Below are 25,821 nucleotides of genomic sequence, written 5' to 3' on the forward strand. Positions count from 1 at the left end.
CACAATTTCAGTTTGCCCCCACATGCCTCTAATTGTTCAAGTAGTAAGTTACCCAAAACCACTTTACCCACTTCTTCTTGCCTCCTCTAGAGGCAGTGATGGCAAGATTTAATTGAAAAGGTTTTGGGTTTGCGACCCATTGCAGCTGAGCCAGTGGTGCTGATTACCCAAAGTGCTTTGCTCTCGATATTGGTTTTGTACAGGAAAAAAGGTAACATTTATTGAACAAGTACCCCACCTTGCCATTAATGACATGTAATCAAGAATCCACCAAAGTGTTAGGTAGGGGGCGGACTGCTAGACATACCAATGTAACAAAAATAATACAGTTTGCGGAGAAGCTGTTCGAGATACTGCAAACCTTTTGAGTAGCTGTATTCTTATATTCTTGGCAGAAGACGATATCATAGCCTATGAGGTCCATCGAGGAGTGATTATTGTTGGTTGAACACTTAACCCAAAATCTACATTGGAATGACTTGAAATATAGTCAGAAGTAGTCTTGGGAGAAATAGTCTCAGAAACGGGGGTTTTGGTCCACACTGTCTCTAATTCTTGCAAGAAGTAAGGTACCCTTAGACACGTTATACACCTCCATTAGAGGCACCGTGGCAAGGTTGAGTTGAATAGGTTTTGGGTTTGCGACCCATTGCAGCTGAGCCAGTGGTGCAGATTACCCAAAATGCTTTGCTCTTGATATTTTTTTTTAACTACTGGAAAAAAGGTAACATCTTTGTATAAGTACCCCACCTTGCCATGAATTACATGTAATCAAGAATCCACCAAAGTGTTAGGTAGGGGCGAACTGAGTAGACATACCAATGTAACAACACAATAATACCGTTAGTGGAGAAGCTGTGCAAGACACTGCAAACAGTTTGAGTAGCTATCCTTTGACATTCTTTCGCAGATGYGATATCGTAGCCTATGAAGTCCATCTSAGGCGTGATTATTGCTAGTTGAAAACTTAACCCAATACCCCGCTTGGGATTATTTGAAATATAGTCAACCCTGGCAATTTTTGATAGTCTCTTGTGAGACTACTATAAATGTGGAAGAGAAGATAGTGCCAAGACCAAAAATGGGTTGAATCAACTCATTTCCTCTATAACATTTTTGATGATTCAGCTGAGAGGTGAACATTATCTTGCAACTAGGTAAAAACAGAAAAAAAGGTGTCAGTAGGATATGCTGTGTTAGAAGTAGTGTTGGGGAGAATTAACTCAGCAACAGCCTGTTTGGGCCCACAATTTCAGCTTTGCCCCCACACTGCCTCTAATTGTTACAAGTAGTAAGTTACCCAAAACCACTTTACCCACTTCTTCTTGCCTCCTCTAGAGGCAGTGATGGCAAGATTTAATTGAAAAGGTTTTGGGTTTGCGACACATTGCAGCTGAGCCAGTGGTGCTGATTACCCAAAGTGCTTTGCTCTCGATATTGGTTTTGTACAGGAAAAAAAGGTAACATTTATTGAACAAGTACCCCACCTTGCCATTAATGACATGTAATCAAGAATCCACCAAAGTGTTAGGTAGGGGGCGGACTGCTAGACATACCAATGTAACAAAAAATAATATAGTTTGCGGAGAAGCTGTTCGAGATACTGAAAACCTTTTGAGTAGCTGTATTCTTATATTCTTGCACAGAGACGATATCATAGCCTATGAGGTCCATCCGAGGAGTGATTATTGTTGGTTGACAACTTAACCCAAAACTCTACATTGGAATAACTTGAAATATAGTCAGAAGTAGTCTTGGGGAGAATAGTCTCAGAAACGGGGGTTTTGGTCCACACTGTCTCTAATTCTTGCAAGAAGTAAGGTACCCTTAGACACGTTATACACCTCCATTAGAGGCACCGGTGGCAAGGTTGAGTTGAATAGGTTTTGGGTGGGTTTGCGACCCATTGCAGCTGAGCCAGTGGTGCAGATTACCCAAAATGCTTTGCTCTTGATATTGTTTTTTTACTACTGGAAAAAAGGTAACATCTATTGTATAAGTACCCCACCTTGCCATGAATTACATGTAATCAAGAATCACCAAAGTGTTAGGTAGGGGGCGAACTGCTAGACATACCAATGTAACAACACAATAATACCGTTAGTGGAGAAGCTGTGCAAGACACTGCAAACAGTTTGAGTAGCTTCCTTTGACATTCTTTCCAGATGCGATATCGTAGCCTATGAAGTCCATCTGAGGGTGATTATTGCTAGTTGAAAACTTAACCCATACCCCTGGGATGATTTGAAATATAGTCAACCCTGGCAATTTTTGATAGTCTCTTGTGAGACTACTATAAATGTGGAAGAGAAGATAGTGCCAAGACCAAAAATGGGCTGAACCCAACTCATTTCCTCTATAACATTTTTGATGATTCAGCTGACAGGTGAACATTATCTTGCAACTAGGTAAAAACAGAAAAAAGGTGTCAGTAGTATATGCTGTGTCAGAAGTAGTGTTGGGGAGAATTAACTCAGCAACAGTGTGTTTGGGCACACAATTTCAGCTTTGCCCCCACACTGCCTCTAATTGTTGCAAGTAGTAAGTTACCCAAAACCACTTTACCCACTTCTTCTTGCCTCCTCTCCGGATATTTTGGAGGATATTTTGGAGGCATTTCTGAACATGGCGCCAATGTAAACTAAGATTTTTGGATATAAATATGCACATTATCGAACAAAACATACATGTATTGTGTAACATTATGTCCTATGAGTGTCATCTGATGAAGATCATCAAAGGTTAGTGATTAATTTTATCTCTATTTCTGCTTTTTGGGATTACTATCTTTGGCTGGGAAAATGGCTATGTTTTTTGGACTTGGCGGTGATCTAACATAATCATATGTTGTGTTTTCGCTGTAAAACATTTTTTAAATCGGACACGATGGGTAGATTAACAAAATGTTTATCTTTCATTTGCTGTATTGGACTTGTTAATGTGTGAAAGTTACATATTTCCCCAAAATATTTTTGAATTTCCCGCGCTGCCTTTTCAGCGGAATGTTGTCAGGGGTTCCGCTAGCGGAACGCATGTCCTAGAAAGGTTATATCAGTTGAAAGCTTATATTCTTGTTAAACTAACTGCACTGTCTGATTTACAGTAGGCTTTACAGTGAAAGCATGCGATGTGATTGTTTGAGGACGGTGCCCCACATCAAAATATGTTTCCACCGGCACAGGTTTCATAAATTCACTAATAGCGATTAAATATTCACTTATTTATTGAAAATCTTCCTCTGATTTGTCATCCAAAGGGTCCAAGCTATAACATGTAGTGTCGTTTTGTTAGATAAAATCCTTCTTTATATCCCAAAAAGTCTGTTTAGTTGGCGCCATCGATTTGAGTAATCCACTCGTTCAACATGCCAAGATAGGAATCCGAAAATCTACCCCTAAACTTTGGTTCAACAAGTCGAAATATGTTTCTATTTAATCTTCAGATGCCCTAAAATGTAATCAAACTATAATATTTCATACGGAAAGAAGTATGTTCAATAGGAAACCAATATTAGCAGGTGCACGTTGTCTTCATGACGGATTTCCAAGACTGTGTCCCTGTAGTAAAACTCATTATTCTTACTCGTTTTGGAAGAAACAAGCCTGAAACCTTGAACACTGAGTGCTGACACCCAGTGGAAGCCATAGGAATTGCATACTGGGTGCTAGATTTGATTATTTCCCTATACGCTCCACTGTAAGAGCATGGGCTCTCAAAAAAAAAAAAGATCCGGTTGGTTTTTCTTTGGATTTTCTCCTACCTTATCTATTGTGTTATAGTCTCCTACATTATTTTAACATTTCTACCATCGTCAAAGTATCTTCTTTCCAATGGTACCAATTATATGCATATCCTGGCTTCAGGGCCTGAGCAACAGGCAGTTTACTTTGGGCACGCCAGTAAGGCGGAAATTGAGAAAAAGGACCCTAGCCTGAAGAAGTTTTTTAACACCTTTAAATGTCTTACTCACGTTGGCGAGGGAGAGCCTGCAGTCCTTGGTAGCGGGCCGCGTCGGTGGAACTGTATTATCCTCAAAGCGGGCAAAGAAGGTGTTTACTTTGTCTGGAAGCAAGACATCGGTGTCCGTGACGTGGCTGATTGTTTTGTAGTCCATGATTGCCTGTTTACCCTGCCACATACGTCTCATGTCTGAGCTGTTGAATTGCAACTCCACTTTGTCCCTATACCAACATTTTGCTTGTTTGATTGCCTTGTGGAAGAAATAACTACACTGTTTGTATTCGGCCATATTCCCAGTCATCTTTCCATGGTTAAATGCGGTGGTTCGCGCTTTCAGTTTTGCGCGAATTCCACCATCTATCCACAGTTTCTGGGTAGCAAGGCTGCTGACCCAGACGGCATCCCTGACCACGTCCTCATAGCATGCGCAGACCAGCTGGTTGGTGGGTTTATGAACATATTCAATCTCTCCCTATCCCAGTCTGCTGTCGCCACATGCTTCAAGATGGCCACTGTTGTTCATGTACCCAAGAAGGCCAAGGTAACTGAACCAATTGACTATCGTCCCATAGCACTCACTGCTATCATCATGAAGTGCTTTGAGAGACTAGTCAAGAATCATATCACCTCCACCTTACCTGCCACCCTAGACCAACTCCATTTGCATACTGCCCCAATAGGTCCACAGACGATGCAATCGCCATCACACTGCACACTGCCCTATCCTATCTGGACAAGAGGAATACCTATGTAAGAATGCTGTTCATTGACTACAGCTCAGCATTCAACACCATAGTACCCTCCAAGCTCATCATTAAGCTTGAGGCCTTTGGTCTCAACCCCGCCCTGTGCAATTGGGTCCAGGACTTCCTGATGGGCCTCCCCCAGGTGGTGAAGGTAGGAAACAATATCTCCACTTCGCTGATCCTCAACACTGGGGCCCCACAAGGGCTGAGATCCCTCCTGTACTCAATGTTCACCCATGAGTGTGTGGCCATGCACGCCTCCAACTCAATCATCAAGTTTGCAGATGACACAACAGTAGTAGGCTTGATCACCACCAACGATGAGACAGCCTATAGGGAGGAGGTGAGGGCACTCAGAGTGTGGTGTCAGAAAAACAACCTCTCACTCAACGTCAACAAAACAAAGGAGATGATCGTGGACTTCAGGAAACAGTAGAGGGAGCATCCCCCTATCCACATTGACGGGACAGTAGTGGAGAAGATGGAAAGCTTATAGTTCCTCGGCGTACACATCACAGACAAACTGAAATGGTCCACCCACACAGACAGACAGTGTGGTGAAGAAGGCATAGCGTCTCTTCAACCTCAGGAGGCTGAAGAAATTTGGCTTGTCACCTAAAGAACCTCACCAACTTTTACAGATGCACAATTGAGAGCATCCTGTTGGGCTGTATCACCGCCTGATACGGCAACTGCACCGCCCACAACCGCAGAGCTCTCCAGAGGGTGGTGCGGTCTGCACAACGCATCACCGGGGGCAAACTACTTGCCCTCCAGGACACCTACACCACTCATTGTCACAGGAAGGCCAAAAAGATCATCAAGGACAACAACAACCCAAGCCACAACCTGTTCACCCCGCTACCATCCAGAACGCAAGGTTAGTACAGGTGCATTAAAGCTGGGGCTGAGAGACTGAAAAAATAGCTTCTATCTCAAGGCCATCAGACTGTTAAACAGCAGTCACCAATACAGAGAGGATGCTGCCTACATACAGACTTGAAATCATTGGCCACTTTAATAAATAAATCACCAGTCACTTTAATAATGCCACTTTAATAATGTTTACATATCGTGCATTACTCATCCCATATGTATATATGGTATTTTTATGCCATCTGTTGCATCTTGCCTATGCCGATCGGTCATCGCTCATCCATATATTTATATCTCTATATTCATAGTCCATCCCTTTACTTAGATTGTATGTATTAGGTAGTTGTTATGGAATTGTTAGATTACTTGTTAGATATCACTGCACTGTCAGAACTAGAAGCACAAGCAGTTCGCTACACTCGCAATAACATCTGCTAACCATGTGTATATGACCAATAAAACTTGATTTAATTAGATTTTGTCTCATCCCCCGGTCCTGTGGAGATTTTTTTTTGTTTTTTGCCAATTTTTATTGCACACTTGTTGTTTGTGGAAATGGATTTTATAATGTTGTATGTTTTCCACCAACAGCAGTTTTATTGGGGTCAAATTTGTCTCCACCTTTGTTTTATTGGGGTGGTTCAAAATATTGGGGAATATGCCAGAGCTGAGGATGATGTTAAAGAGTTTAAGTATAGCCAATTGGAATTTGTGGTCTGTATATTTTATCATTTTATTTAGGATACCATCAACCCCAAAGGCCTTTTTGGGTTGGAGGGTTTGTATTGTGTCATTTTTGTTCTTTCCATGTAATTGGAGAATCCAGTGTATTTGATCATGTATATGTTTTTGCTGTTTGTTCTTTGTTATAAAACCAAAAAGATGGAGAAGTGGTTTATCCATACATCTCCATTTTGGATAGATAACTCTTCGTGTTGTTGTTTGTTTAGAGTTTCCCAATTTTCCCAGAAGTGGTTAGATTCTATGGATCTCTCTCTCTCTCTCTCTTTCTCTCTCTCTCATATCATTTGGTCTAATTGTGTTGCTGTCCTTGGGCTCTGTGGGGTCTGTTTGTGAACAGAGCTCATTTCTGTAGGTGATGGCTTTGTTATGGAAGATTTGGGAATCGCTTCCTATAAGGTGGTTGTAGAATTTAACGGCTCTTTTCTGGATTTTGATAATTAGCAGGCATCGGCCTAATTCTGCTCTGCGTGCATTATTTGGTGTTTTATGTCTCTCTCTCTGTCAGTCAGTAGACCATTGTTTCCCTTTCTCCCTAACAGAGGCAGCTCTCAGGCCCGGCCCTTCCCTCCATCAATCTCTGTCATAAATCTTTCAGAGGAAGAGAAAGGGAGCTGCTGAATACAGATTTGTCAGCAATTCATCTAACTTCCATTACCAGGCTCTGGATATTGTGTTCTCCTAACCAGGAAACAATGAGCCACTCAAACACCTAGCCCGGAGGTTGTGTGTGTATGTGTGTGGGATGGGGGGAGGAACACAACATCCTGATCTGACACATACCTCCATTCTTCTCTTGTTCATTCTCCAAACCTTGCTTTTATGATCAGGTCAGTCATCTATCTGGCTCTTTCAGGAAACCCCATCAATGCTGGTCTTTCTCTTAGAACCCCATAGAGGGTCAACAGGAAGAGGAAGCAGGGATCAGCTCAGTTGCATTTTAATTCAGCCAATTCCTAAATCCCTTATTGCTAATAGATGGCACTACTCAAAATTCCATTGGTATGTAAATTCATTTTCTGAATTTAAATGGAACTGAGGACGACAAACAGGGAGGTGAATCGAGCCGCGACTATAATGTTTTGAGCCATGACTAGACTGTATTAGCAGTGGAGAGGCAGGCTGCTGGACTGTCATGTTCTCTGCTGGAGGATTGTGGGATACCGTCATACACTCTGGCCAGCTAATTGATGATCTGTACTTGAGGAAGGAAAGGGCACAAGTGTGTGTGTGCACACATGTGCCCTGATGAGTAAGTGTAAGAGTGCTGACTGCGTTTCTGAGAGACAWTGCCCAGCTCAACCAACACTTTTCCTGTTCTGTGTCCGAAGCTTTCCTGTCTCTGTTTTGGTTGCTTTCTCTCTCTGTCAGTGAAATTCAGCATCCGAGTTAGTTGAAAGGATTGAGATCTTACACACACACACTTTACTTTGGTTCTTTATCTTTCTGTCCCTCATATTGACACAAACAGATGCATGCACACACATACACAATCTTGCTGACTCTAATCGCCCCGTATAGAGAGCCTGTGGTTCTTCAACCCATAGTGGGACATATCCTTGAATTGCTGCTTCAGATTATCCCCCATCCCCCTCTACCCATCCTCTCCTAGGGTCCCCCTATTAGCTCTCCTACTGCACCACGGGGGCTAAATTTAACCCCTCTACCTCCAGTGGATCTAGGATAGTGTCCCAGGCAGTGCTCAGCTGCCACGGACAGAATTAGAGTAACAAACAGCTGAGCCTCTCGGAGGTATGGTCATGTGACATATCCCACCCACAGGGGGATAGGGACCAGGGTAGGGTTACTGCCCTGAATACATGCCCTGAATCACAAGCAGTACACGTGTGCATGTCATGTGTGTTTGTGTCCATATGTGCTATTTGAGTGTGTTTGTGAGCATGAGAGGCAGCCACAGGCACCATGTTCTCTATCTCGTGGACCTGGTTTGAAAACTTGCTGACGAAAGCATTTTTTCATCAATCATTACTCGTAATGGCCTTTGTTCTAGTGACCTGGTTTATGATACACACAATTGTGTGTGGATATCTCAATGAATGTCATGAGAGATACACTGACACACTGTTGTCTCATGTCATGAGACAATATCTGAAGGGCTTTTATGTTACGAAAAGCATTATTGGTAAGGAGTTTACATTGTATCTTATGAGCAAAAAAACTGCTTTCACCAGCATATTTGTGATTGTTTAGATCCATTGTTTCTGGTCTGCACAACAACAACAACAGGGAGGCTGTTTTTCAATGTCTGTCAGCAAAGCAGGTAAAGGAGAAAGCGCTGAGCTGTGCACTAGCAATTACTCCTCTGGGTGGCCTGATGCTTAGTCTTCAAATCAAATCAAATTTTATTAGTCACATGTGCCGAATACAACAGGTGTAGACTTTACAGTGAATTGCTTACTTACAAGCACCTAACCAACAGTGCAGTTTAAAAAAGATACGGAAAGAATAAAAGACAAAGTAACAAGTAATTAAAGAGCAGCAGTAAAAAATAACAACATATACGGGGGGTGCCAGTACAGAGTCAATGTGCGGGGGCACCGGTTAGTTGAGGTAGTATGTACATAGAGGTAGAGTTATTAAAGTGACTATGCATAGATGACAACAGAGAGTGGCAGTGGTATGTAGGGGGGGTGCAATGCAAATAGTCTGGGCAGCATTTGACTAGATGTTTAGGAGTCTTATGGCTTGGGGGTAGAAGCTGTTTAGAAGCCTTTTGGACCTAGACTTGGCACTCCGGTACCGCTTGCCGTTCGGTAGCAGAGAGAAAAGTCTATGACTAGGGTGGCTGGAGTCGTTGACAATCTTTAGGACCTTCCTCTGACACCGCCTGGTATAGAGGTCCTGGATGGCAGGAAGCTTGGCCCCAGTGATGTACTGGGCCGTTTGCACTACGCTCTGTAGTGCCTTGCGGTCGGAGGCCGAGCAGTTACCATAGCAGGCAGTGATGCAGCCAGTCAGGATGCTCTCGATGGTGTAGCTGTAGAATCTTTTGACGATCTGAGGACCCATGCCAAATATTTTCAGTCTCCTGAGGGGGAATAGGTTTAATCGTGTACGCTTCACGATTGTCTTGGTATGCTTGGATCATTCTAGTTTGTTGGTGATGTGGACACCAAGGAACTTGAAGCTCTCAACCTGCTCAACTGCAGCCCTGTYGATGAGAATGGGGGCGTGCTCGGTCCTCTTTTTCCTGTAGTCCACAATCATCTCCTTTCTTGATCACGTTGAGGGAGAGGTTGTTGTCCTGGCACCACACAGCCAGGTCTCTGATCTCTTCCCTATAGGCTGTCTCGTTGTTGTCAGTGATCAGGCCTACCACTGTTGTGTCATTTGCAAATGTAACAATGGTGTTGGAGTCGTGCCTGGCCGTGCAGTCAGGAGTGAACAGGGAGTACAGGAGGGGACTGAGCACGCACCCCTGAGGGGGCCCCGTGTTGAGGATCAGCGTGACGGATGTGTTGTACCTACCCTTACCACCTGAGGGCGGCCCATCAGGAAGTCCAGGATCCAGTTGCAAAGGGAGGTGTTTAGTCTCAGGGTCCTTAGCTTATTGATGAGCTTGAGGGCACTATGGTGTTGAACGCTGAGCTGTAGTTAATGAATAGCATTCTCTTACAGATGTATTCCTTTTGTCCAGGTGGGAAAGGGCAGTGTGGGGTGCAATATAGTTTGCATCATCTGTGGGTCTGTAGGGGCATATGCAAATTGGAGTGGGTCTAGGGTTTCTGGGATGATGGTGTTGATGTGAGCCATTACCAGCCTTTCAAAACACTTTATGGCTACAGACATGAGTGCTACAGGTCGGTAGTCATTTAGGCAGGTTCTTAGTGTTCTTGGTTACGGGCACTATGGTGGTCTGCTTAAAACATGTTGGTATTACAGACTCGGACAGGGAGAGGTTGAAAATATAAGTGAAGACACTTGCTAGTTGGTCAGCGCATGCTCACAGTACATGTCCTGGTAATCCGTCTAGCCCTGCGGCCTTGTGAATGTTGACCTGTCTAAAGGTCTTACTCACATCGGCTGCGGAGAGTGTGATCACACAGTCTTCCGGTACAGCTGGTTCTCTCATACATGTTTCAGTGTTATTTCCCTCGAAGCGAGCATATAAGTAGTTTAGCTCATCTGGTAGGCTTGTGTCACTGGGCAGCTCCCGGCTGTGCTTCCCTTTGTAGTCTGTAATGGTTTGCAAGCCCTGCTACATCCAACGAGCTTCAGAGYCCGTGTAGTACGWYTCGATCTTTATCCTGTATTGACGCATTGCCTGTTTGTCGGAGGGCATAGCGGGATTTATTATAAAGAGCTTCCGGGTTCGAGTTCCGCTCCTTGAAAGAGGCAGCTCTATCCTTTGGCTCTGTGCGGATGTTACATGTAATCCATGGCTTCTGGTTGGGGTATGTACATACGGTCGCTGTGGGGAAGACGTCATCAATGCACTCATTGATAAAGCCAATGACAGATGTGGTGTACTCCTTAATGCCATTGGAGGAATCCCAGAACATATTCAAGTCAACAGTCCTGTAGCTTAGCATCTGCTTCATCTGACCATTTTTTTATTGATCTAGTCATTGGTGCTTCCTGCTGTTATTTTTTCTTGTAAGCAGGAATCAGGAGGATGGAATTATGGTCAGATTTGCCAAATGGAGGGCGAGGGAGAGCTTTGTATGTGTCTCTGTGTGTGGACTATAGGTGGTCCAGAGGTCTTTTCCCTCTGGTTGCACATTTAACATGCTGATAGAAATTTGGTGAAACTGATTTAAGTTTCACTGTGTTAAAGTCTCCGACTACTAGGACGACTACTCCGACGACTACTCTGGGTGAGCGTTTTCTTGTTTGCTTATGGTGGAATACAGCTCATTCAATCCTATCTTAGTGCCAACCTCTGACTGAGGTGGTATTCAAACAGCTGTGAAGAATGCAGATGAGAACTCTCTCGGTAGGTAGTGTGGTCTTTAGCTTATCATGATATACTCAACCTCAGGCGAGCAATAGCTTGAGACTTCCATTGATACCAGCTGTTATTTACAAAAATACATAGTCCACTGCCCCTTGTCTTACCAGACGCCACTGTTCTATCCTGCCGGTACATCATATAACCAGCCAGCTGTATGTTGATATTGTCGTCGTTCAGCCACGACTTCGTGAAGCATAAGATGTTACAGTTTTGGTAGTTTAATCTTCCCAGTAACTCGTCGATTTTATTGTCCAAAGATTGCACATTTGCTAGCAGAATTGAGGGAAGTGGGGATTTATTTGATCACCTGCGAATTCTCCGAAGGCAGCCCGCTCTCCGGGCTCTCTTTCTCCGCCTCCTCTTCACGTAGATCACGGGGGATCTGGGCCTGTTCCCGAGGGAGCCATATATCCTCCACCTCGGGTTCGTCAGAGTCGTTAAAGAAAAAAAGGATTCTGCTAGTCCGTGGTGAGTAATCGCAGTCCTGATGTCTAGAAGTTATTTCCGTAATAAGAGACGGTAGCAGCAACATTATGTACAAAAGAGTAAAAAAATAAGTAACAAACAAAAAAACACAATCGGTTGGGGGCACGTAAAACGTCTGCCTTCTGCTCCGGTGCCATCTTGCTAGTCTTACTACTGCTACTACTGTTAGTACTACAGCAGGGGTGTCAAACTCATTCAATGGAGGACCTAGTGTTTGCTGGTTTTTGATTTCTGCATTCAATTAAAACCTACACAACCAGGTGAGGGGAGTTATTTACTAATCAGTGACCTTAATTCCTCAAAACAGTACTACATACTGCCTGTTCACCCCGCCCCACTGCCTGTTCACCCCGCTATCATCCAGAAGGCGAGGTCAGTACAGGTGCATCAAAGCAGGGACCGAGAGACTGAAAAACAGCTTCTATCTCAAGGCCATCAGACTGTTAAACAGCCACCACTAACATTTAACGGCCGCTGCCAACATACTGACTCAACTCCAGCCACTTTAAAAATGGGAATTGATGGAAATTATGTAAAAATGTACCCACTAGCCACTTTAAACAATGCCACTTAATACAATGTTTACATACCCTACATTACCCATCTCATATGTATATACTGTACTCTATATCATCTACTGCATCTTGCCATCTTTATGTAATACATGTACCACTAGCCACTTTAAACTATGCCACTTTATGTTTACATACCCTACAGTACTCATCTCAATATGTATATACGTACTCTATACCATCTACTGCATCTGCCATGCGTTCTGTACCACCACTCATTCATATATATCTTTATGTACATATTCTTTATCCCTTTACACTTGTGTGTGTGTTGTAAGGTAGTAGTTGTGGAATTGTTAGGTTAGATTCCTGTTGGTTATTTCGCATTGTCGGAACTAGAAGCACACAGCATTTCGCTACACTCGCATTAACATCTGCTAACATGTGTATGTGACTAATAAATTTGTTTGATTTGATTTGATTTGACATAGAACCATGACTACATGAAACTCTATTCCACATCAAGTAACTGACGCAAGCAGTAAAATTTGATTAAAAAACACACGCACACCGCACACACACACACACACACACACACACACACACACACACACACACACACACACACCACACACACACACACACACACACACACACACACACACACACACACACACACACACACACACACACACACACCACACAATAATATACATGGATTTAGTTACTGTAGATATGTGGTAGTGGTGGAGTAGGGGCCTGAGGGCACACAGTGTGTTGTGAAATCTGTGAATGTATTGTAATGATTAAAAAAAWTTATAAACTGCCTTATTTTTGCTGGACCCCAGAAAGATTAGCTGCTGCTTTGGTGGGTTAATCAATTGATTAACCCACCACCAGGTGGGTTAATCAATGGATGTCATATTTTGAGGCATCTTTTCCAGACATTGAAAAATACGTATTTTCCTGACATTGAAATCAGATTCATTTTAGTTTCTGAATGAAAGTTGAAAATACTTATTTTTCTGATGCTGAAATCAGGCTCATTTTTGATTCTGAATGAAAGTTGAAAATAAATAATTAATAGATGTCTATGTTTGGGACAAATCAAGGCTGGTTCAGACTGGATAAAATCTGAACCAAAACTAGACGTCTATGATTGGTTCAGATTTGGTCTGGACGGGACCACAAACCAATGTCCGTGTATGTGGAAATCAAGGACGGTCCGGAAATGCACCAAAAAAAGATATCCAAAAGGCGTCGGAATCAGTCCATACTTACTGAGGTGTAGCCTACTGTCACGTTCTGACCATAATTCTTGTGTGTTTTGCTTGTTTTAGTGTTGGTCAGGACGTGAGCTGGGTGGGCATTCTATGTTGTGTGTCTAGTTTGTCTGTTTCTATGTTTGGCCTAATATGGTTCTCAATCAGAGGCAGGTGTTTTGTGTTGTCTCTGATTGGGAATCATATATAGGTGGCTTGTTTTGTGTTGGGGTTTGTGGGTGGTTGTTTCCTGTCTTTGTGTTTTCGCTGCACCRGATAGGGCTGTGTCGGTTTGTTATTTTGTATCGTGTTTTATTAAACATGTTGAGCACTGGCTACGCTGCGTGTTGGTCCGATCCCTGTTACACCCTCTCTTCTCGTGAAGAGAGGGAAGGCTGTTGTTACACCTATGGTGATGTCTGAAATTGAATTTTATGAATGCCCATCTATGTTTTAAGCCTACCGTTTATAAAACATAAACAAACGACGTCCGGACAGGACCAAAAAAAAGACGTTGCTCGTGCTTACTGGGGTGTAGCCTACCATGTCAGCCCACAATGGAATTTTATGAATGCCCATCCATGTGGTAGGCCCACCATTTGTAAAACAGGCCATTGCATTGACTGTATTAGTCCTGATTCCTGTGACTTATCAATTTGGCTATTTAAGCTCTGAATATCAGCTACCCAACTTTATCAGGAGTTATTATGAGACTATTTGCAATGTGTTTACACAGCAGGAAATGCAGAAGTATTTTATTTTTCGCTATGATCAGCTTGTCAAAAATGTATGGATACAAATGTGAAACCACTGATCATGACAATGGGGTGAAACTCCTGGACAACAGTTGTGATTGTCCATTCCATATTGTCCATTTTACTTTGACCTGTCCTGTTTTTAGGATATGTTGCTTGTTAACATGACAGATCATTTTTTATTTGATTGAGCGCCATTCAGGTCAGGCTATTTGATCGGAGAAAMCTGCATGATGTAAAAAGTGTCCGTCTCATTCAATTGTCATACATTTTATCTCCAGCCTGTAGGCTACAGAAAAAAGGCTGTATACTATTTCTACCATATCCTGTACCTGGTACATAATTTTTTGTTCTATTTTTTTTAAGGAATGTTGGTGGTGCGCTGCAGAGATGTGTCTCTCCAACAGCAAACTGGAGAGGCGCGCTGGGAATGGACAAGCAAAATATTTTGCGCCCCTGCCTTTGACAAAGTGGGCACTGCTTATCAAAGGGCGGCATAAGCGCTCACCTTAAAAGCCCATACTCCGGGTGGATGACGTGGCAGGAGGCAGTGTGGTAGGCACAGCTTGTCCCATGAATTAATCACAAAAATTGAGGATTCGCTGATAACTTCGTAACAAACATTCTGGATAATATAGATAATCTGGAACTATTCATCATTTTGATATGCTCAAAAAGAAACGGATTACATTGAAGCGAACAAGAGAAGACCTTTCCTCGAGTTCTGCGAGTGAAACAGGAGGAAAGCCGCCGTCTAAAATTTCAAACTTAACATTGGAGGGGAATGTTTTTTATAACTATGTCTCCAGAAAATAAAGCATTGCTTGCAAGCATGAGCAGCAGTTAAAAAAACTGGATCTATTGCCTACTGGGGGTGGTTGAGGCCTTAAAACAGGAATGGATTACAGTAATAAAATAGAAGAAATACGAGCGGAAATAAGATATTGAAAACTACCGTGGACTCCCTAAAAGACACCACAGAGAGCTACGCTATGATAATAAAACAATGAAAGCCGAATTACTTGGTCTAAAGTGCAGAAGTATAAGAAATAATATTGTTATAATGGAATAAAGGAGGATGAAATAAACTATCAGTCAACGGAGGAAAAAGTCAAGGTGTTCATGAAACGTAATCTCAAGATGACGGACGAACAGGTCCCAGCTAGCACAGAGAGTCGGGGCACTCGGCTGAGAGTCAGACTCGGCCGACGTCATGTGACAGGGATTAGGATGTTAGCAAAGTCGGCTGAATTCCGGTAGACAGAAACAGCCCGATGTACTTGGACCGATTCTTGGCAGTCATTCATTTTGATTCCGAGCCGAGTCCGACACCAATTCCGGGCCGATCCAATCAGTTCCGGCCCCGGAAAGAGGTCCGTGTCACGACTTCTACCGAAGTCGGCTCCTCTCCTTGTTCGGCGGCGTTCGACGTCACCGGCTTTCTAGCCATCGCCGCTCCATTTTTCATATAACATTTGTCTTGTCTTGTTTTCAATCTACTTGTATTTAACCCTCTGTTTACCATTATGTTTTGTGTGTAATTGTTTTCATGTCAAGTGATGTTCGTTAAGCGCTTTACTTTATTGTTCCGTTTTTTGAGGGCGTTTGTTTTGTTGTGCTCCCGGTTTGGAACTATAATGAAGTGCCCTTTATTTATCATACTCTGCTCTCCTGCACCTGACTTCGCCTTCATACACACCCTGACAGTCTGCTTCTGGGCCGATTCCTCGTTGCTAGCTCGGGTGGAAACAATTGATTTTCAAAGGCTCACCATTTTGGTGGCAGGGCAGAGGGAAGGCCCCGTCCGATCGTAGCTATGCTAATCCACTACAAAATGAAAATTGCCTTGTTACAACAGGGTAGGGAATTGAAGAAAACTCCATTCTCTATTAATTAACAATTTCCTCATGAGAAACGATGTGCCCTGTACCCACTTTCAAAAGGCTCTGAGCAGAGAAGCAGAATGTTCATCTAGTGGTCGATAAATTCGATGTAAATAATAAAATGTTCAAGGACTCGAAGACTACAATGTGGCTGTGAGTGATAGCTATCTCCTGTTGGAGTAGTCACCAATACATATTTGCACCACATTACACAGTACAAATATGGATTCATTGTTTTTTTACAAAAAAATGTTTTTTTGTATGAACACTTGTTGTTGTTGTTATTATTCATGCATTTGGGACCGTGGACTTAAAATAAGTTGGGTTTATGGTAATGCAGAATAGGTATGATAAACTTATCCTGTTTCTATTAGGCCATATGGAACTTTGGACTATATGGACGTAATATCAGGTTTGATTTAGGGGAAGGCGACGATGGGTAAGCCTGACCTTTTTTTCTTTATTGATTTTTATGTATTTAATTTTGAAGATTGTATATTATAATACCAAGGTACTTTTTTGTTTGTTTAATATGATATGTCCTAATTGTAGAGGTTGGGTATATTATGACTTAAAAGCTGTTATATAGTGCGGCCTTGTTCACCGATGTGAATCGGAATAATTAGCTTTTAAGATAAAACTTAATATGAATATGTCACGCTCGTCGTATTGAGTAGACCAAAGCGCAGCGTGGTGTGAATGCATGATTTAATGAAAAGACGGAAAAACACAAAGTACACTAAAACAAACTAACAAGACGAATGTGACTGCTAAAGAAACACTGTGCTAACAAGCAACATAAATAGACAATCACCCACAACCCACATACAAAACAGGCTACCTAAATACGCAAAACATTTGTCTCTGTTGAGAACCATATAGCCAAACACATAGAAATAGACAAACCAGACATACAACATAGAATGCCCACTCAGATTACACCCTGACCAACAAAACATAAAACATACAAAGCAAACTATGGTCAGGGCGTGACAGAATAGATGTATCATTGGGCTAGGATGAAGGATTATATAATTAAAAACCTGCCTAGATTCTCTATTGGAATAGGCCTATCACGATCCTAAAATAATTGGTATTACCCTTTACATTTAAAAAAATACATCTGATTTCATTACTACTAAACAGGACCCAGGTGGTAGGGATAAAGATCCAGTCCATTTAAAAAACTGGAGGCCTCTAACACTTCAATGTTGTGATGCGAAAATCCTGGCGAAATGCATGGCATATAGAATAAAAAAGGTTATATCGGATTGTTCATCCTGATCAGACAGGTTTTTTACATGGATGATATATTGGAGATAATAAATACGACAATTACTTCAAACAATTGAACGTTATGAAACGCTAGCTATTAAAATTAGATCCAACAAGAACATCAAAGGTTTAGAAATCCAGGGATAAACAAGTGTCAATGTATGCTGATGACTCTAGTTTTTTCTCTAGTCTGCAATCTGGATCCCTGGACAGTCTCATTGAAGATCATGTTTCTAGCCTTTCTGGATTAAAACCTAATTATGAAAAGTGTACCATATTATGTATTGGATCGTTAAAAAATAGTGTTTACACTACCTTGTAGTTTACCAATAAAATGGGCGGATGTGAAGTAGACATACTTGGTATTCACATCTCAAAATATAAAATTAATTACAATTAATTTCAATAGAAAGTTTTGCAAAAATAGATAAGATTTTGCAACCATGGAGAGGTAAATACTTGTCTATTTATGGAAATTATAATTTAACATGGGTCAAACGATTTGGGTACCTTCCACAAGCTTCCACAATCATTTTGGCCCATTCCTCCTTACAGAGCTGGTGTAACTGAGTCAGGTTTTTAGGCCTCCTTGCTTGCACATGTTTTTTCAGTTCTGCCCACACATTTTCTATAGGATTGAGGTCAGGGCTTTGTGATGCCACTCCAATACTTGTCTTTGTCGTCCTTAGCAATTTTGCCACAAACTTTGGAAGTATGCTTGGGGTCATTGCCCATTTGGAAGACTCATTTGTGACAAGCTTTAACTTCCTGACTGATGTCTTGAGATGTTGCTTCTATATATCCACATAATTTTCCTTCCTCATGATTGCATCTATTTTGTGAAGTACACCATCATATAAATATATATATATATATTTATATATATATATAAAAGCGAGAGAGCGAGAGCGAGATCTCTTTGGAATTTACAGTAACATACTGTCCCTTTTTGTTTTTGTATTTTTGGGCTATGCTAGTCAGCTTTTTTGATGAGGATGCTCCCGGATCCGGGATGGGTATCACTGAAAGGTTAACAAGGTAATGTGGGAAAAAGGGGCTGGATGGAACCAAAGCAAGGAAAGTAAGAGTTAGAGTCCTCTTCTCTACCTTACCTGCCTACCCACTACTTACCTAACCTTAACGCCACTGGCACGCTAACCAAAATACAGGGGAGGTCGCCCAGGTCTTACCTTGTGTGCATGGACAGAGTACAAACTACAGGTATATGTATGCCCGCAGGCCTCTTGCCTAAGCACTCCCAAGGTGCCTTCCCCCTGGGACAAATTAAACAGAATAATACAGACTTAAAATTAACAAGTCCTATTGACATAATCATACCTCTGCAGGACTGGCTACAAAATATTTACAACAAATTATACAGACCAACAACGAAACACAGGACATACAATAAACTCTCTCCTAGCAAAGGAACACTGGCTTTTCAAGCTGCTGAAGGAGTCGGTAATTGCAGACAGCTGTATCTCCGACGAGAGGGTCAGAGCTCCAATCATCTATGGGGCCGACCAATCAGCTGCTTGCAATCCAGGAAGCGATTCTGAAACATATACACATACAAACCAAAACACAGAAACTGGGGAACGTAACAGCGGCCAAAGGAAGTGTAATATACTGCTGGAGTGCGTGCTACGGATGGGTGCTGCTATGGTGACCAGTGAGCTGAGATAAGGCGGGGCTTTACCAGCAAAGACTTATAGATGACCTGGAGCCAGTGGTTTTGGCGACGGATATGTAGTGAGGGCCAGCCAACGGAGAGCATACAGGTTGCAGTGGTGGGTAGTATATGGGGCTTTGGTGACAAAACGGATGGCACTGTGACAGACCACATCCTGTTTGCTGAGTAGAGGGTTGGGGGCAATTTTGTAAATTACATGCCAAAGTCAAATAAAAGTTTATTTGTCACGTGCGCCGAATACAACATAATTTTCTGGCTAAACTATAGTTGGTTAACATAGCTTTCGAAGACTTTAGAATGGCAGGGCAGGACGGATTAAGTCTATAACAGTTTGGGTCTAGAGTGTCTCCCCCTTCCAAGAGGGGGATGACATCGCAGCTTTCCAATCTTTGGGATCTCAGACGATACGACAGAGAGGTTGAATAGGCTAGTAGTAGGGGTTGCAACAATTTCGGATAATAATTTTAGAAAGAGATGGTGCAGATTGTCTAGCCCAGCTGATTTGTAGAGATCCGGATTTTGCAGTTCTTTCGAACATCTGCTGTCTGGATTTGGGTGCAGGAGAAGCCGGGGTGGGGTTGGCAAGTTTGCTGCAGGGGTGCTGAGATGTTGGCTGAGTTAGGGTAGCCAGGTGGAAAGCATGGCCAACCGTGGAAAAATGCTTACTGAAATGATCGATTATCGTAGATTTATCGGTGGTGATAGTGTCCTACCCTCAGTCCAGTGGGCAGCTGGGAGGAGGTGCTCTTATTCTCCATGGACTTTACAGTGTCCCAAACTTTTTGGAATTAGTGCTACAGGAAGCAGATTTCTGTTTGTAACTGACTGAGTATATTGGTTCCTGACTTCCCTGAAATGTTGCATATCGCAGGGGATATTCGATGCTAATGCAGAACGCCACAGGTGTTTTTTGTGCTGGTCAAGGGCAGTCAAGTCTGTGGTGGACCAAGGGCTACATCTGTTCATAGTTCAATATTTTTTGAATGGGGCATATCTTATTTAAGATGGAGAGGAAAGCACTTTTGAAGCTTGCATTGTTTGGGACAGACCTGGATATTATGACAGAACTCTGCAGGCTATCTCTGCAGTAGATTGCAACTCCGCCCTTTGGCAGTTCTATCTTGTCGGAAAATGTTATAGTTGAGGGATGGAAATTTCGGCTTTTTGGTGGCCTTCCTAAGCCAGGATTCAGACACGCCTTGGACATCCGGGTTGGCAGAATGTGCTAAAGCTGTGAATAAAACAAACTTAGGGGGGAGGCTTCTAATGTTAACATGCATGAAATCAATGCTTTTACGGTTACAGAAGTCAACAAATGAGAGCGMCTGGGGAATGGGAGTGATGCTGGGGGCTGCAGGGCCTGGGTTAACCTCTACATCACCAGAGGATCAGAGGAGGAGTAGGATAAGAGTACRGCTAAAGGATAAAATAACTGGTCGTCTAGTGTGTTCAGAACAGATTGTAAAAGGAGCAGKTTTCTGGGCGTGGAAGAATAGTGCGTATGTTATTGTGTGTGTATGCATGTGTCTGTGCCTATGTTTGTGTTGCTTCACAGTCCCCGCTGTTTCATTAGGTGTATTTTTATCTGTTTTTCTACTGCTAGCATGAGTTCCTTGTTGTGAAATAGAGTTCCATGTAGTCATGGCTCTATGTAGTACTGTGCACATCCCATAGTCTGTTCTGGACTTGGGGATTGTGAAGAGACCTCTGGTTACATGTCTTGTGGGGTATACATGGGTGACTGACCTGTGTACTAGTCATTTAAAACAGACAGCTCGGTGCTTTCAATATGTCAATACCTCTCACAAATACAAGTATTAATGAAGTCAATCTCCCCTCTACTTTGAGACAGGAGGCATGCATATTATTAATGTTCGCTCTCTGTGTACATCCAAGGGCCAGCCGTGCTGACCTGTTCTGAGCTAATTACAATTTTCCTAAGTCCCTCTTTGTGGCATCTGACCACACGAATGAACAGTAGTCCAGGTGTGACAAAACTAGACCCGCCTTGTTGATAGTGCTTTTAAGAAGGTAGAGCAGCACTTTTTTAAGGACAGATTTCTCCCCATTTTAGCTATTGTTGTTTCAATATGTTTTGACCATGACAGTTTACAATCCAGGGTTACTCCAAGCAGTTTAGTCACTTCAACTTGCTCAATTTCCACATGATTTATTACAGGATTTAGTTGAGGTTTAGGGTTTAGTGAATGATTTGTCCCAAATACATTGCTATTCATTTTTGAAATATTTAGGACTAACTTATTCCTTGCCACCCATTGTGAAACTAACTGCAGCTCTTTGTTAAGTGTTGCAGTCATTTCAGTTGCTGTAGTAGCTGAAGTGTATAGTGTTGAGTCATCCGCACCTGCCCTGGGGAATTACTGATTCTACCTGGATTATGTTGGAGAGGCTTCCATTAAAGAACACCCTGTTCTGTTAGAAAGGTAACTTTTTATCTACAATATAGCAGGGGGTGTAAAGCCATAACACATATGTTTTTTCAGCAGCAGACTATGATCGATAATGTCAAAAGCCGCACTGAATTCTAACAAAACAGCCCCCACAATCTTTTTATCATCACTTTCTATCGGCCAATCAACAGTCATTTGTGTTAGTGCTGTGCTTGTTGAATGTCCTTCCCTATAAGCGTGCTGAAAGTCTGTTGTCAATTTGTTTACTGTAAAATAGCATTGTAATCTGGTCAAACACCATTTTTTCCAAAACTTTACTCAGCATTGGTATCAGACTGATTTGGTCGACTATTTGAGCCAGTAAAGGGGGTTTACTATTCTTGGGTAGTGGAATTACTTTTGCTTCCCTCCAGGCCTGAGGGCGCACACTTTCTGGTAGGCTTAAATTTAAGATATGGCAAATGGGAGTGGCAATATTGTCCGCTATTATCCACAGTAATTTTCCACCCAAGTTGTCAGACCGCGGTGGCTTGTCATTGTTGATAAATTATTGTTGTCTATCACCTCTTCCACACTTACTTTACGGAATTGAAAATGACAATTCTTGTCTTTCATAATTTGGTCAGATATACTTGGATGTGTAGTGTCAGCGATTGTTGCTGGCATGTCATACCTAAATTTGGCAATCCTGCCAATGAAAAAATAATTAAAGTATTTGGCAATGTCAGTAGGTTTTGTAATGAATGAGMCAAATGATTTAGTGAATGAGTTTGCATTTTTTCCCAAAATGTAAATGAAGGTGTTCCAAAGCTTTTTACTATCATTCTTTATGACATTTATCTTTGTTTCATAGTGTAGTTTCTTCTTCTTTTTATTCCACTTAGTCACATGATTTCTCAATTTGCAGTATGTTTGCCAAATTGGTTGTGAAGCCAGACTTATTTGCCATTCCTTTTGCATCATCCCTCTCTACCATACAATTTTTCAATTCATCATCAATCCACAGGGATTTAACAGTTTTTACAGTCATTTTCTTAATGGTTGCATATTTATTAGTAACTGGGATAAACAATTTCATACATGTGTGAAGTGCAACGTTTGTTTGTGCCTCCACTACACACCATGGACTGTCGTGACTTTACCTTAATTAATCTGATGACTGTTATTTATTTAATCAACTAACTATGTTTAATATTCCCGATTTAAATGAATCATGTAACAATGAACTCATTAGGATTTGGGGCACCACAAAAGAGGTTTGAAGAGTTACCAACTCCCGAATTAGGCTCTATAAGGTATACATCTATTTCATCGATAAACAGTCATCTTATTAATCATTACCTCTTATCATATCAGCATTCTGACCAGTCGTAACCTTCTTGCATCTGCAAAAATCCCAGCCTTGCTCATTATTCAGTACTACACAAATTGGTTTAATTATTTATTTACTAGCTAACTAAATAATAACACAGAATACACACACACACACTTACTACATGAGACAAAGGTCCCTAGCAGACTTACACAATATGGCAATTTACCCATCAACATAGAGAGAGAGAAAGGGACACTTGTCGTGGACACATTCTATAACTATTCTCACAATCATATAGTTTGCACACAAACCGCCGCCTGTATGGAATAAGAAATCATGAACATATTTATGTGGGGGTGCCCTTGTCCATCGTGTAGTCCTGAACAGAACTACAGAGTTCACTCTTCCATTCGCTCCTGAAGCTGCTTATTTGAAGATAAGTCAGCCGTGTCGATGGTTCCAGTGGGGTGATGAGAGTAGCCTACTACGGTGATTTGAGACTCGTAGTAGGATGGGATGGTTTGATGAGTTCGAGATATTGGACTCAGGACAGCTAATCAGCTGTACCAGGGACTGAGAGGGGAGTTTGTTGCCTCTTCCTCTTTGTGTTGATTATTCAGGGTTCAGGATTCAGACCACTATGGACATGAGCTGCAGCTCTTCGTCTCTCTGATCTAAAAGGAAGGTGAGTTTATTTCTTCACCTCGTGTTGAGGTTCAAAGTTTCAAACATTACAAACATGTAGCTCTGCCTCATGTTTCCTGGTCTGATATATTAATTCTTAGCCAGTCCTTTTAAACACTCTGGTTGAAAAGGACGGTTCCATTACACTGACACACTCTTCTGACCTCACTCGGGGCGTGGCTACTTAATGTGCAAAGGATATGATTAGAAGTTCTCTTATGACTCCTAAAATCACATTCATATCGTAACAAAAATACTTTAATCATACTATATGCACAATGTATTGGATGGAAACTTGACAGATAAAGGGGGTATCCTTTCCCAGTTACAGAATTTCATCCATACAGTTTTTAATGACATCACAAAATGAAAAGCAATATTATATTTGTTTTCCATAACTCCCCACTGACCATTCCTCACATTGTTATGTTAGAAATATTGTTCCATTATCCAAGTTTGACCGTGTTAGAGTTTTCAGCAGGAACAGTCTGTGAAACAAAGACATTCCTTTGGTTGATACTAAAGGGTAAAGAGAGAGTTCTCTCCTGCTTAATTTATGTGTCAAAACCCCCACACCAGTTACAGCCCCCCCCCCCCCCCCCCCCCCAGTGGGTGGGAAAGGTCTGGTTATGTCAGCCATTGCCAAGCTGATCTGACCCATGTGATCCTCACAGTACAGTCATGACTTCAACTATGACAGACAAAATGAGAAAAAAAATCCAGAAAATCACATTGTAGGATTTTTAATGAATTTATTTGCAAATTATGGTGGAAAATAAGTATTTGGTCAATAACAAAAGTTTATCTCAATACTTTGTTATACCCTTTGTTGGCAATGACAGAGGTCAAACGTTTCTTGTAAGTCTTCACAAGGTTTTCACACACTGTTGCTGGTATTTTGGCCCATTCCTCCATGCAGATCTCCTCTAGAGCAGTGATGTTTTGGGGCTGTTGCTGGCAACACGGACTTTCAACTCCCTCAAAGATTTTCTTTGGGTTGAGATCTGGAGACCGGTAGGCCACTCCAGGACCTTGAAATGCTTCTTACGAAGCCACTCTTTCGTTGCCCGGGCGGTGTGTTTGGGATCATTATCATGCTGAAAGACCCAGCCACGTTCATCTTCAATGTCCTTGCTGATGGAAGGAGGTTTTCACTCAAAATCTCACGATACATGGCCCCATTCATTCTTTCCTTTACACGGATCAGTCGTCCTGGTCCCTTTGCAGAAAAAGCCCCAAAGCATGATGTTTCCACCCCCATGCTTCCCAGTAGGTATGGTGTTCTTGGATGCAACTCAGCATTCTTTGTCCTCCAACACGACGCGTTGAGTTTTTACCAAAAAGTTATATTTTGGTTTCATCTGACCATATGACATTCTCCCAATCTTCTTCTGGATCATCCAAATGCTCTCTAGCAAACTTCAGACGGGCCTGGACATGTACTGGTTAAGCAGGGGGACACGTCTGGCACTGCAGGATTTGAGTCCCTGGCGGCGTAGTGTGTTACTGATGGTAGGCTTTGTTACTTTGGTCCAGCTCTCTGCAGGTCATTCACTAGGTCCCCCGTGTGGTTCTGGGATTTTTGCTCACCGTTCTTGTGATCATTTTGACCCACGGGGTAGATCTTGCGTGGAGCCCCAGATCGAGGGAGATTATCAGTGGTCTTGTATGTCTTCCATTTCCTAATAATTGCTCCCACAGTTGATTTCTTCAAACCAAGCTGCTTACCTATTGCAGATTCAGTCTTCCCAGCCTGGTGCAGGTCTACAATTTTGTTTCTGGTGTCCTTTGACAGCTCTTTGGTCTTGGCCATAGTGGAGTTTGGAGTATGACTGTTTGAGGTTGTGGACAGGTGTCTTTTATACTGATAACAAGTTAAAACAGGTGCCATTAATACAGGTAACCGAGTGGAGGACAGAGGAGCCTCTTAAAGAAGAAGTTACAGGTCTGTGAGAGCCAGAAATCTTGCTTGTTTGTAGGTGACCAAATATTATTTTCACCATAATTTGCAAATAAATTCATTAAAAATCCTACAATGTGATTTTCTGGATTTTTTTTCTCATTTTGTCTGTCATAGTTGAAGTGTACCTATGATGAAAAGTACAGGCCTCTCTCATCTTTTTAAATGGAGAACTTGCACAATTGGTGGCTGACTAAATACTTTTTTGCCCCACTGTATACACTATATTAGGCCCAGCCTTTGAAACTTTGGTTTTCCTCGATACACCTACTACAGTATATTGTTAT

At 42.1% G+C, this 25,821-nt stretch overlaps 3 non-coding genes across 3 annotated transcripts; all 3 read left to right on the forward strand.

Moving 5' to 3' along the window:
* The first annotated feature begins 898 nt into the window (after positions 1-898).
* On the forward strand, positions 899-1,040 carry LOC111970980 (U4 spliceosomal RNA). Its single transcript, XR_002878193.1, has one exon. It is a non-coding gene; the product is annotated as a U4 spliceosomal RNA (small nuclear RNA).
* A 594-nt stretch (positions 1,041-1,634) lies between these two features.
* On the forward strand, positions 1,635-1,771 carry LOC139028520 (U4 spliceosomal RNA). Its single transcript, XR_011480763.1, has one exon. It is a non-coding gene; the product is annotated as a U4 spliceosomal RNA (small nuclear RNA).
* A 383-nt stretch (positions 1,772-2,154) lies between these two features.
* Positions 2,155-2,290, forward strand: LOC111970993 (U4 spliceosomal RNA). Its single transcript, XR_002878200.1, has one exon. It is a non-coding gene; the product is annotated as a U4 spliceosomal RNA (small nuclear RNA).
* Positions 2,291-25,821: the final 23,531 nt, after the last annotated feature.

This window comes from Salvelinus sp. IW2-2015, linkage group LG1 (genome assembly GCF_002910315.2).
Source record: "Salvelinus sp. IW2-2015 linkage group LG1, ASM291031v2, whole genome shotgun sequence".
Lineage (NCBI taxonomy): Eukaryota > Metazoa > Chordata > Actinopteri > Salmoniformes > Salmonidae > Salvelinus > Salvelinus sp. IW2-2015.